At 35.5% G+C, this 13,142-nt stretch overlaps 1 protein-coding gene across 8 annotated transcripts in view; it reads right to left on the minus strand.

Annotated features, from left to right (window-relative positions):
- LOC110464811 overlaps positions 1-13,142 on the minus strand; it is a 52,680-nt gene that overhangs the window by 22,843 nt on the left and 16,695 nt on the right. The gene's annotated exons all lie outside the window — the stretch shown is intronic.

Raw genomic sequence — 13,142 nt, forward strand, 5'->3', positions numbered from 1 at the left:
GTATTGTATACATATGTATATAACGATATATATTATATACACGTATTGTATACATATGTATATAACGATATATATTATATACACGTATTGTATACATATGTATATAACGATATATATTATATACACGTATTGTATACATATGTATATAACGATATATATTATATACAAGTATTGTATACATATGTATATAACGATATATATTATATACAAGTATTGTATACATATGTATATAACGATATATATTATATACAAGAAGTGCACATTTGTGTGTATACCAATATAACCGCTGTGTGGACGGGTCCCAATTTTAAGTATTTCCTTACAATACTTGCAAGGATGCAAGACAGGTAACACGACTTATACATACCGACTACCCGCAGGCTATAAGGATTATCTAGAGACACACTCAATATACCTTAGATTGGATTTTAAGACACCCTCTTTCCCTTATGTATCGATGACTTCCATAGACATATATACCTTTATTAAACAGTAAAGAATATTAATCTGATATCAGCAACAACATCAAATAAAGAAGCATTGTACGGTGTCTGTGAAGTGTGGAGTTTCCATGTTAAGTAGGTGATATAAGTACATGTGGGACAATTACTAGTTTAATAACAGCTTCATAGCGTATGTATCGCATAACTAAGAAAGTTTCGTACAATAACGGTTTGATTACTGCAATATGTTCTGCCAAATGGCATTTTTATGTCTAGAATAATGTTGGAATATCTACTTTAAAACGCCATAGGTGATCACATTGGTTGCTGATACTTAACAAAACTGTACTATCGCTTACTGTCTGTCTACTGATCACGTGACGGTAACATTGATGGTACGTGTTTACCCTGTAATATTACACTCGTTGTTAAGTAATGCAGTCAATGAATACCTTCCACACACAGGAACAATCTGACACGCATTTCTTATTGCATGTATGGATTTTTAAGTGATGAACGGGTAAATAGGCGATAGGAAGAAAACGCATTCATAACATAATAATTTACATTCAAGGGTATTTTTATTCCGGATGAATAGCATACACAATTCCTACAAAATCTTTACAATTTAACTACAAAGAAATTTAATTTGGAATAAATTAGATATAATACCTCACTGCGAAAGCAATGAAACCTATTAATCCTTATGATGCAGTGGTTCCTGTAAAATATAACCAGGACTATCAATAATAGACTTACTTTAATATATATGTTGATTTACTCAGAAAAGAAAAACCCCAGGGGTAAGAATCGATTACCTGTATTTCTATTCGACCTCAACAAATCAATCTTCTTTTCACGTTATATAATACACTTTATGCTACACTATGATAAAATAGTGATTTGTCCCGTCAATGTTATATACTTGATGTACCCCCTTTGGCCCCATTGTCTCGACAAGATAAACGTTTAGTGCAACACATCAGTCGTACACTTGTAGTAGACGAAGTAAATGAGTTCTTTCAGATCGTCAGGCTAATGGTACACATTATCTAATTACAGTATATGTATATTCTTAATCTGTAGTAGACGAAAAATCGAAAAATAAGAAGGTCCAATCAATATTTTCCTAGATAGAAAAAATCTACCTGAATAACTAATTCAAAATATGACTCTTAAATGTCTCCATTCATGATTGTGTCACTTTATTTAACGTCATCGTGTTTTACATAATGTAACCATATCCTACTACGCCACGATCGACTTGACAAATTTGGCACTTTTTTGTATGAATTAATGTAAAATCGTGTTTTGAACAACACTATTTTCCACAACAAGGAAATATTTAAAATGTTAAAGTATATAGAAAATATCCCGCAATAAAAGTAATGTTAGCAGGCAAGGAAAATATCAACCTTAGAATTAGATTTTAACTGTCCTAACCTTGGCGATTCTAGGTTTTTACAGTTAAATCTGAACCCTCGGGTATATGACAGCTAACGGTATAGGTTCAATCTCCTATAGGCTAGGATTGAGTTCGTGGCCCAACAAGAACGTCACGCTATTAAATTCTTCCCTTAATATGTTTAAGTTTGTCAATACGTTATTGAATTACAAAAATAAAACAAACCTTTCAGCGATCGAGGAAAATTCTTGTTGAGTATCATTTCCCCCCTTATATCTTTTATCGTTGTAATATCATATCAAATACGATGTTGCTATTGATAAAACAAGCACTCATTACTGAATGATTTGTTTACGTTTGCATCCCAAGAGATGTCCTACACGACTATTGGAATCACCATTGTCTCAACTGTATTTGACATTGAAATCACACCCTTCTGAAAGCAGAAGGACGAAAATAAAACGGTGGACAATGTTTTCAAAGTTAGATTGCAAGGTTACAGTTAGTCTTTAGCGTGTGCAGTTCCACTCAACTAGTTTAGATATTTAATCGAGCAAAATTGCATCATAATGTATTAATTTGTCAACGAACATTACAGTGTCTTTCTTTTTAGAATGGCAATGTTGAATATCGTTCAACCGTCAGCTATCAAGTAAATGCCAGCATGCTCAAAACCATCAGTTTGTATCATAATACACAGGTGTATTTTATTAGTGATGTATACCAGATAACTCGTGAATACTCGTCCAAAATCCCCTCGTAATGTAAAATAGATCATCATGACGGAGACTGATAAGAATAGAGATATACTTGAAAGTAGTATGTGTATTTCACCAAGGCGGTGGAATGGCGTGTCGTTTGAACACTGTATATATCTACAGAGAGAGAACATTACCGTTGTTTTATGTCCGGTTATAAACCTAACTTACTAACCTTATGGGTAGTGTTAATCGTATCAGTATAGGTACCTAGCCACTTTACTAGTGCTGACCGTGAGTCCAAATGAATTAAATAACGAATGAGAAAGGGCAGTAAATCTTACAGAAATGAAGTGGTATATAATAAAACCATTGAAAAGTCTAATTAACGTATATACCTCCGATGAAGTTCCCAGACGGAACGCGCTGCACGCCAAAACATAGGGGCTACAGAGCCGTTACCTCGCCTGTAAGGTCAATTTATTTTTGGGGTTTCTTTAATATAGATATGGACAGATTAATATAGCTGATGTAGAGGGGAATTAGCATTTTTATTTTGCAAACAAAAGCAGTGTATGTGCTAATCAAAATTAACGTTTTATTTATGGACATAACTTAACGATCCTAAAGGTGTCTATGATGTTCACTGGATCCTAAAGGTGTCTATGATGTTCACTGGACACTATTTGAACATGAGTTGGTTTCTATGATGTTCACTGGAAACTATTTAAACATGAGTTCCCAAAGGGCTTTCAATACCCTTTACCATTGTGTTTACTGCAGATATATACAGTATCAACAGTATATTTTGAAACAATTGCCTTGCCTTTCGATACACTTTAAAACTCCAACTTTACGATCTATATTTTAACTTTGCCTTGACGAGCACATCCACAGTCATGAATTGGATCTCTTCCGATAATCAAAAAGATCACATAATTATCATAAAAGATGTAGTGGGTCGGCTAAATGCAGTTATATATTAGGATATTGGACCAAACTGATCCTGAGAATATGCGTTTTACTTAGCTTGCTCTTATCTTTGAAGTTATCTACATGTATCACTTGTGTTTTAAAGACTTAAACATTTCTTTGGTATCGTTAACATTTATATCTTTGACATAACAAGAGATTGTCGAGGTTCGATAGGACCCAACCTTTAAGATAACGTTATTGTATCGGCTTACCCTAATCCTAACATTGTCGTAATTGAAATTATAGGATTTTGATTGAAGCGAATAAGCGCTGACTTAGTCAATATCTAATGCTAGTTATTTAAACAAGTTGACTACACTAAAATAACATTATAAATTCTTCCAAAATGTCTTTTCGTTATGAATGACTTGCTATCACAAACGGACAGACGTTTGTGTATTGGTGACAAACTCGTTAAATATAAAGAACATTAATTTAACACTGCTAATTTTCTCACTACTTCATCAATATCGTACATGCGTCAACGCCGACAAATTACTTTATATTCTCAAATCATCATTTTATTGTTGAATCAGTAACTTACATCAAAGTTATATATATACTGACAAATAATAGAACGTAAACCTGGTGTGACCATTACACCTGTCATCCAGTCACGCACCAGACTAAATCGCTGACCTACAGCTAAGCGGTTTACAGGTCGCAAGTGATTTAAGTTAGGTCTGGGTTAAGGGGTATTTGCCGTTTCATTGATGTGTGAAATAAACACTTTAATCTGTTAGTTAAACACAAAGGTACACCCCTACGTGGTCACGAGCGAATACTGACCACCACGCTGTACTACCATACTCCCTTCACTGTAACGGAAGGAGTGCCGAACCCTTAGTTTAGTACATGGTATTCTTATATATCTAAATGTGATTGAATAAGGAAAGGAATGTAATCCCGAGATTTAAAGTTAAGTCAGGTATTTAATGTGTGTGGAAATATACGTAATATACTTCAAACTGTATTGAAAATTAAGTCATTCGAACTTTTACTTGTACAAACAAGGTTTACCCCCCTATAGGAACAATGCCATTATAAATCGTGAGTATTCCATTATTGTATGATATCTCCAAACACGTCATAGAGGATCGAAAGAACGAACCACCGAGTAAAGCAGTGGTTCAGTACAGCATGTTGATCTTTGTAACATTAAAAATAACATCAAGTGAAACAATACTACGTTCATTATAAAATAAATGACGCCTGCAACACATGAAAACTACTTAAAAGCATTGATAAATTGTACGTCGATCAATTATATGATAAATATATACATATACATATAACAATTCATAATTGCCTAAGCCGATAGCACGTGGATCAGCTCCGTTCGATCAAACATCGGCGATTATTTTATTTTAAATGTATGATAAACGTACATCCCAGATATCTATTAGCAATCTAAACAATTTGTCATTGATCTCACCAATGGCATCAAGTGGATTGCTTCCCTAGGGAATTGCTGTTTAGTTTATAACTACTTTAATTGATATAAATAACAAATCAAGGAAACTATCAATTTTGTAAATTGGTGACGTAACATTTGTAATATCGGCAGGTGAAAAGGTGCCACTGTAATTTTAGCGTTGCGTACATACATGTAAGCTGTAGTTTTATCTCGAACAAAAATTAAACGAAGAAGTTATTCATGCTGTTTTGAAGTGTTCTTGGTGGTAATTTATCTCTCAGTTTGTTAGACAAAATTGATTACAACTCATTTAAATCTCACCTTTTATAAACTGTTAGATACGTTACACGTATATGAATATGAAGGTAAGTGTTTCCGCGTGGATATTGATTACTATAAAATATTAAATAACCATACACAACCGGGTGTATGGAACATAAATCAACTGTACTGAAGGTTGTAACGATAGCCTTCGTTATGTGACCACGTGGCACATGTTTTCTGGTTTACTGTATCACTCAAACCTCATTTCCTGATTAATGTATATTGCATGTTGTCTTGATAAGATTAGAGGCGCCAATTAAACAAATTAAATGACATTATAGGTACAAACTGAGTTGCGTTTGCTGTTTTGTTGTGCAATGCCAGACAGGGAAATTTGGCTTCCCGAGTAGTAATCGTAGCAGACCTATTTAATGGACAATGCGCATACTTTTTGAACCTTTATTACAAAACATACCCTAATAGAATTGGTTTTCCTGTCTACAATGATATCTTACCAAAACTTGTATCCCAATGTTTTAATCCTAGATTGAATTATTTACTGGAGCCTATACTCGTTTGATTAGAAACCATAGGTCCATGACAACACGAACCTGTCGTATTTAGTTGTTGCTTATGTTATTAATCAATAATGTCATAACACAAATGTGTTTCTTCATTGTAAAAGTTACAGTTGATTGCTCGCGTCCCTTCTGTCTCCAGAAGTCGATTATCGTTTATTGATGAATGCTGTCCTCAAAAATAAAACAAAGGAAAAGTAACAAGCGTACGACATGATGACAAGTTTACGACTATTCAAACAAGCCAGTCCACTATTATTGAAATACGTGTTACATCGTCGCACTAATTATTATTACAATTAAGCTTACACCTTTGAATAATTAATTGCAACGTTTATATACGACGAAAGGCCTTCTTACACACATGATAACATGGATATTTTTCAATATGGCCTGTACTAATGAGATATTTGAAAGCATGTCTGGAAATTAATTGGTACCAATGCTGTTCTGGACTAGTGCCAAAGCAATATCAGGTAGTTTCGATTGGACCTGGCCACCTTAAGACCAACAATAACGAGACTTAACGTGATGGACAATATCGTCGGGTTACACTCGTGCCTTCAGAGTCAGTCTTAATTCATTTGGCTTGATACACGTATACTACATATGTTCTCGTTTCGAGAAACAGGAGCATGTATATACTAGAGGTCTTGCTCTTTGATATTAAGTATATTTGTATAATAGTTATCCGTTTCGAGATACTGGGACTCACATATAAGGTCTAGAGGTTATTTGATATATAAAATGTACCGTATAGTACAGGTAGTGGTATTAAAATAGTTATGCAAGGTCTAATTATTTGATATAATTAATAATGCATGTGATTGCGTCAAGACACAGGTGCACACGAATAATTTTGGAGGTCCTTGATATAAGCTATACTAAAGTACTGAACTCGTATCGAGATATAGTGACACATACAATGTCAGAGAGTACCTTGATATACATTATACAGTGTACTACATTTACTCGTGTCGAGATTTAGTGACACATACAATGTCCGGGAGTACCTTGATATAGAGTGTACTACATTTACTCGTATCGTGATATAGTGACACATACAATGTCCGGGAGTACCTTGATATAGAGTGTACTACATTTACTCGTATCGAGATATAGTGACACAAAAAATGTCTGAGAGTACCTTGACATACAGTGTACTACATTTACTCGTGTCGAGATATAGTGACACATACAATGTCTTGGAGTACCATGATATAAAGTGTACTACAATTACTCGTGTCAAGATATAGAGACACATACAATGTCAGGGAGTACCTTGATATACAGTGTACTACAATTATTCGTGTCAAGATATAGAGACACATACAATGTCTGGAAGTACCATGATATAAAGTGTACTACAATTACTCGTGTCAAGATATAGAGACACATACAATGTCTGGGAGTACCTTGATATAAAGGGTACTACAATTACTCGTGTTGAGATATAGTGACACATACAATGTCTGGGAGGACCTTGATATAAAGTGTACTACAATTACTCGTGTCGGGATATAGTGACACATACAATGTCTTGGAGTACCTGGATATACAGTGTACTAAATTTACTCGTGTCGAGATATAGTGACACATACAATGGCTGGGAGTACCTTGATATAAAATGTACTTCATTTACTCGTGTCGAGATATAGTGAGACATACAATGTCTGGGAGTACCTTGATATAAAGGGTACTACAATTACTCGTGTTGAGATATAGTGACACATACAATGTCTGGGAGTACCTTGATATAAAATGTACTTCATTTACTCGTGTCGAGATATAGTGACACATACAATGTCTGGGAGTAACTTGATATAAAGTGTACTACAATTACTCGTGTCGAGATATAGTGACGCATACAATGTCTGGGAGTACATTGATATAAGTGTACTACATTTACTCGTATCGAGATATAGTGACGCATACAATGTCTGGGAGTACCTTGATATAAAGTGTACTACATTTTCTCGTGTCGAGATATAGTGACACATACAATGTCTGGGAGTACCTTGATATAAAGGGTACTACAATTACTCGTGTTGAGATATAGTGACACATACAATGTCTGGGAGTACCCACATACAATGTCTGGGAGTACATTGATATAAGGGTACTACATTTACTCGTATCGAGATATAGTGACACATACAATGTCTGGGAGTACATTGATATAAGTGTACTACATTTACTCGTATCGAGATATAGAGACACATACAATGTCTGGGAATACCATGATATAAAGTGTACTGTATTTACTCGTATCGAGATATAGAGACACATACAATGTCTGGGAGTACCTTGATATACAGTGTACTACAATTACCCGTGTCGAGATATAGTGAAACATACAATGTTTTGGAGTACCTTGATATACAGTGTACTACATTTACTCGTTTCGAGATATAGAGACACATACAATGTCTGGGAGTACCTTGATATAAAGTGTACTACAATTACTCGTGTCGAGATATAGTGAAACAAACAATGTCTGTGAGTACCATGATATAAAGTGTACTACATTTACTCGTGTCGAGATATAGAGACACATACAATGTATGGGAGTACCTTGATATAAAGTGTACTACATTTACTCGTGTCGAGATATAGAAACACATACAATGTCTGGGAGTACCTTGATATACAGTGTACTACAATTACTCGTGTCGAGATATAGTGACACATACAATGTCTGGAAGTACCTTGATATACAGTGTACTACATTTACTCGTGTCGAGATATAGTGACACATACAATGTCTGGGAGTACCTTTATATAAAGTGTGCTACATTTACTCGTATCGAGATATAGTGACACATGCAATGTCTGGGAGTATCTTGATATACAGTGTACTACATTTACTCGTGTCGAGATATAGAAACACATACAATGTCTGGGAGTACCTTGATATACAGTGTACTACATTTACTCGTTTCGAGATATAGAGACACATACAATGTCTGGGAGTACCTTGATATACATATAGAGTGTACTACATTTACTCGTATCGAGATATAGTGACACATACAATGTCTGGGAGTACCTTTATATAAAGTGTACTACATTTACTCGTATCGAGATATAGTGACACGCACAATGTCTGGGAGTACCTTTATATAAAGTGTGCTACATTTACTCGTATCGAGATATAGTGACACACACAATGTCTGGGAGTACCTTTATATAAAGTGTACTACATTTACTCGTATCGAGATATAGTGACACATACAATGTCTGGGAGTATCTTGATATAAAGTGTACTACAATTACTCGTGTCAAGATATAGAGACACATACAATGTCTGGAAGTACCTTGATATAAAGTGTACTACAATTACTCGTATCGAGACATAGTGACACATACAATGACTGGGAGTACCTTGATGTAAAGTGTACTACATTTACTCGTGTCGAGATATAGTGACACATACAATGCCAGGGAGTACCTTGCTATAAAGCGTACTACAACTACTCGTATCGAGATATAGAGACACATAAAATATCTGGGAGTACCATGATATAAAGTGTAATACATTTACTCTTGTCGAGATATAGTGACACATACAATGTCTGGGAGTACCTTGATATAAGGTGTACTACAATTACTCGTATCAAGATATAGTGACACATACAATGTCTGGGAGTACCTTGATATAAAGTGTACTACATTTACTCGTGTCGAGATATAGTGACACATACAATGCCAGGTAGTACCTTGCTATAAAGCGTACTACAACTACTCGTATCGAGATATAGAGACACATAAAATGTCTGGGAGTACCATCGTATCGAGATATAGAGACACATACAATGTCAGGGAGTACCTTGATATCTAGTGTACTACATTTATTCGTATCGAGATATAGTGACACAGAGCACCATGATATAAAGTGTAATACATTTACTCTTGTCGAGATATAGTGACACATACAAGGTCTGGGAGTACCGTGATATACAGTGTGCTACATTTACTCTTATCGAGAATTAGTGACACATACAATGTCTGGGAGTTCCGTGATATACAGTGTGCTACATTTACTCGTATCGAGATATAGTATAGTGACACATACAATGTCTGGGATTACCTTGACATAAAATGTACTACATTTACTCGTGTCGATATATAGTGACACATACAATGTCTGGGAGTTCCTTGATATAAAGTGTACTACAATTACTCGTGTCGAGATATAGTGACACACACAATGTCTGGGAGTACCTTGATATACAGTATACTACAATTACTCGTATCGAGATATAGAGAAACATGCAATGTCTGGGAGTTCCTTGATATAAAGTGTACTACATTTACTCGTGTAGAGATATAGTGACACATACAATGCCAGGTAGTGCCTTGCTATAAAGCGTACTACAACTACGCGTATCGAGATATAGAGACACATAAAATGTCTGGGAGTACCATGATATAAATTGTACTACATTTACTCTTGTCGAGATATAGAGAAAAATACAATGTCTGGGAGTACCGTGATATAAAGTGCTCTACATTTACTCTTGTCGAGATATAGAGACACATACAATGTCTGGGAGTACCATGATATAAAGTGTACTACAATTACTCGTGTCGAGATATAGCGACACATACAATGTCTGGGAGTACCTTGATATAATATAGTGACACATACAATGTCTGGGAGGACCTTGATATAAAGTGTGCTACATTTACTCTGGTCGAAATATAGCGACACATGCAATGTCTGGGAGTATCTTGATAGACAGTGTACTACATTTATTCGTGTCGAGATATAGAGACACATACAATGTCTGGGAGTACCTTGATATACAGTATACTACAATTACTCGTATCGAGATATAGAGAAACATGCAATGTCTGGGAGTTCCTTGATATAAAGTGTACTACATTTACTCGTATCGAGATATATTTACTCGTATCGAGATATAGTGACACATACAATGCCAGGTAGTGCCTTGCTATAAAGCGTACTACAACTACTCGTATCGAGATGTAGAGACACATAAAATGTCTGGGAGTCCCATGATATAAAGTGTACTACATTTACTCGTGTAGAGATATAGTGACACATACAATGCCTGGGAGAACCATGATATACAGTGTACTACCTTTACTCGTGTCGAGATATAGTGACACACACAATGTCTGGGAGTACCTTTATATAAAGTGGGCTACATTTAATCGTATCGAGATATAGTGACACATACAATGCAAAGTAGTACCTTGCTATAAAGCGTACTACAACTACTCGTATCGAGATATAGAGACACATACAATGTCTGGGAATACCGTGATATAGAGTGTACTAAATTTACTCTTGTTGAGATATAGTGAAGCATACAATGTTTGGGAGTACCGGGATATACAGTGTGCTACATTTACTCTTGTCGAGAATATAGTGACACATACAATGTCTGGGAGTTCCGTGATATACAGTGTGCTACATTTACTCGTATCGAGATATAGTATAGTGACACATACAATGTCTGGGAGTTCCGTGATATACAGTGTGCTACATTTACTCTTGTCGAGATATAGAGACACATACAATGTCAGGGAGTGCCTTGATATATAGTGTACTACATTTATTCGTATCGAGATATAGTGACACAGAGCACCATGATATAAAGTGTAATACATTTACTCTTGTCGAGATATAGAGAAAAATACAATGTCTGGGAGTACCGTGATATACAGTGTGCTACATTTACTCGTATCGACATATAGTGACACATACAATGTCTGGGAGTTCCGTGATATACAGTGTGCTACATTTCCTCGTATCGAGATATAGTGACACATACAATGCCTGGGAGAACCATGATATACAGTGTACTACCTTTACTCGTGTCGAGATATAGTGACTCTGGGAGTACCTTGATATAAAGTGGACTACATTTACTCGTGTCGAGATATAGTGACCCATACCATGTCTGGGAGTACCTTGGTATACAGTATACTACATTTTCTCGTGTCGAAATATAGAGACACATACAATGTCAGGGAGTACCTTGATATATAGTGTACTACATTTATTCGTATCGAGATATAGTGACACAGAGCACCATGATATAAAGTGTAATACATTTACTCGTGTCGAGATATAGTGACCCATACCATGTCTGGGAGTACCTTGGTATACAGTATACTACATTTACTCGTGTCGAGATACCGTGATATAGAGTGTACTACATTTACTCGTATCGAGATATAGTATAGTGACACATACAATGTCTGGGAGTTCCGTGATATACAGTGTGCTACATTTACTCGTATCGAGATATAGTATAGTGACACATACAATGTCTGGGACTACCTTGATATAAAGTGTACTACATATACTTGTGTCGAGGTATATAGACACATGCAATGTCTGGGAGGACCATGATATAGAGTGTACTACATTTACTCTTGTCGCGATATAGTGAAACATACAAAGTCTGGACACATACAATGTCCGGGAGTACCTTGATATAGAGTGTACTACATTTACTCGTATCGAGATATAGTATAGTGACACATACAATGTCTGGGATTACCTTGACATAAAATGTACTACATTTACTCGTGTCGATATATAGTGACACATACAATGTCTGGAAGTACCTTGATATACAGTGTACTACATTTACTCGTATCGAGATATAGTATAGTGACACATACAATGTCTGGGACTACCTTGATATAAAGTGTACTACATTTACTCGTTTCGAGATATAGAAACACATACAATGTCTGGGAGTACCTTGATATACAGTATACTACAATTACTCTTATCGATATATAGAGAAACATGCAATGTCTGGGAGTACCTTGATATAAGGGGTACTACAATTACTCGTATCAAGATATAGTGACACATACAATGTTTGGGAGTACCTTGATATAAAGTGTAATACATTTACTCGTGTCGAGATATAGTGACTCTGGGAGTACCTTGATATAAAGTGGACTACATTTACTCGTGTCGAGATATAGTGACTCTGGGAGTACCTTGATATAAAGTGGACTACATTTACTCGTGTCGAGATATAGTGACTCTGGGAGTACCTTGATATAAAGTGTGCTACATTTACTCTGGTCGAAATATAGTGACACATGCAATGTCTGGGAGTATCTTGATATAGAATGTACTACATTTACTCGTGTCGATATATAGTGACACATACAATGTCTGGGAGTACCTTGATATAAAGTATACTACATTTACTCGTGTCGAGATATAGTGACACATACAATGTCTGGGAGAACCTTGATATAAAGTGTACTACATATACTTGTGTCGAGATATAGTGACACATGCAATGTCTGGGAGTACCTTGATATAAAGTGTACTACATTTACTCGTGTCGAGATATAGTG

This window comes from Mizuhopecten yessoensis, unplaced genomic scaffold, assembly GCF_002113885.1.
Source record: "Mizuhopecten yessoensis strain PY_sf001 unplaced genomic scaffold, ASM211388v2 scaffold11035, whole genome shotgun sequence".
NCBI lineage: Eukaryota > Metazoa > Mollusca > Bivalvia > Pectinida > Pectinidae > Mizuhopecten > Mizuhopecten yessoensis.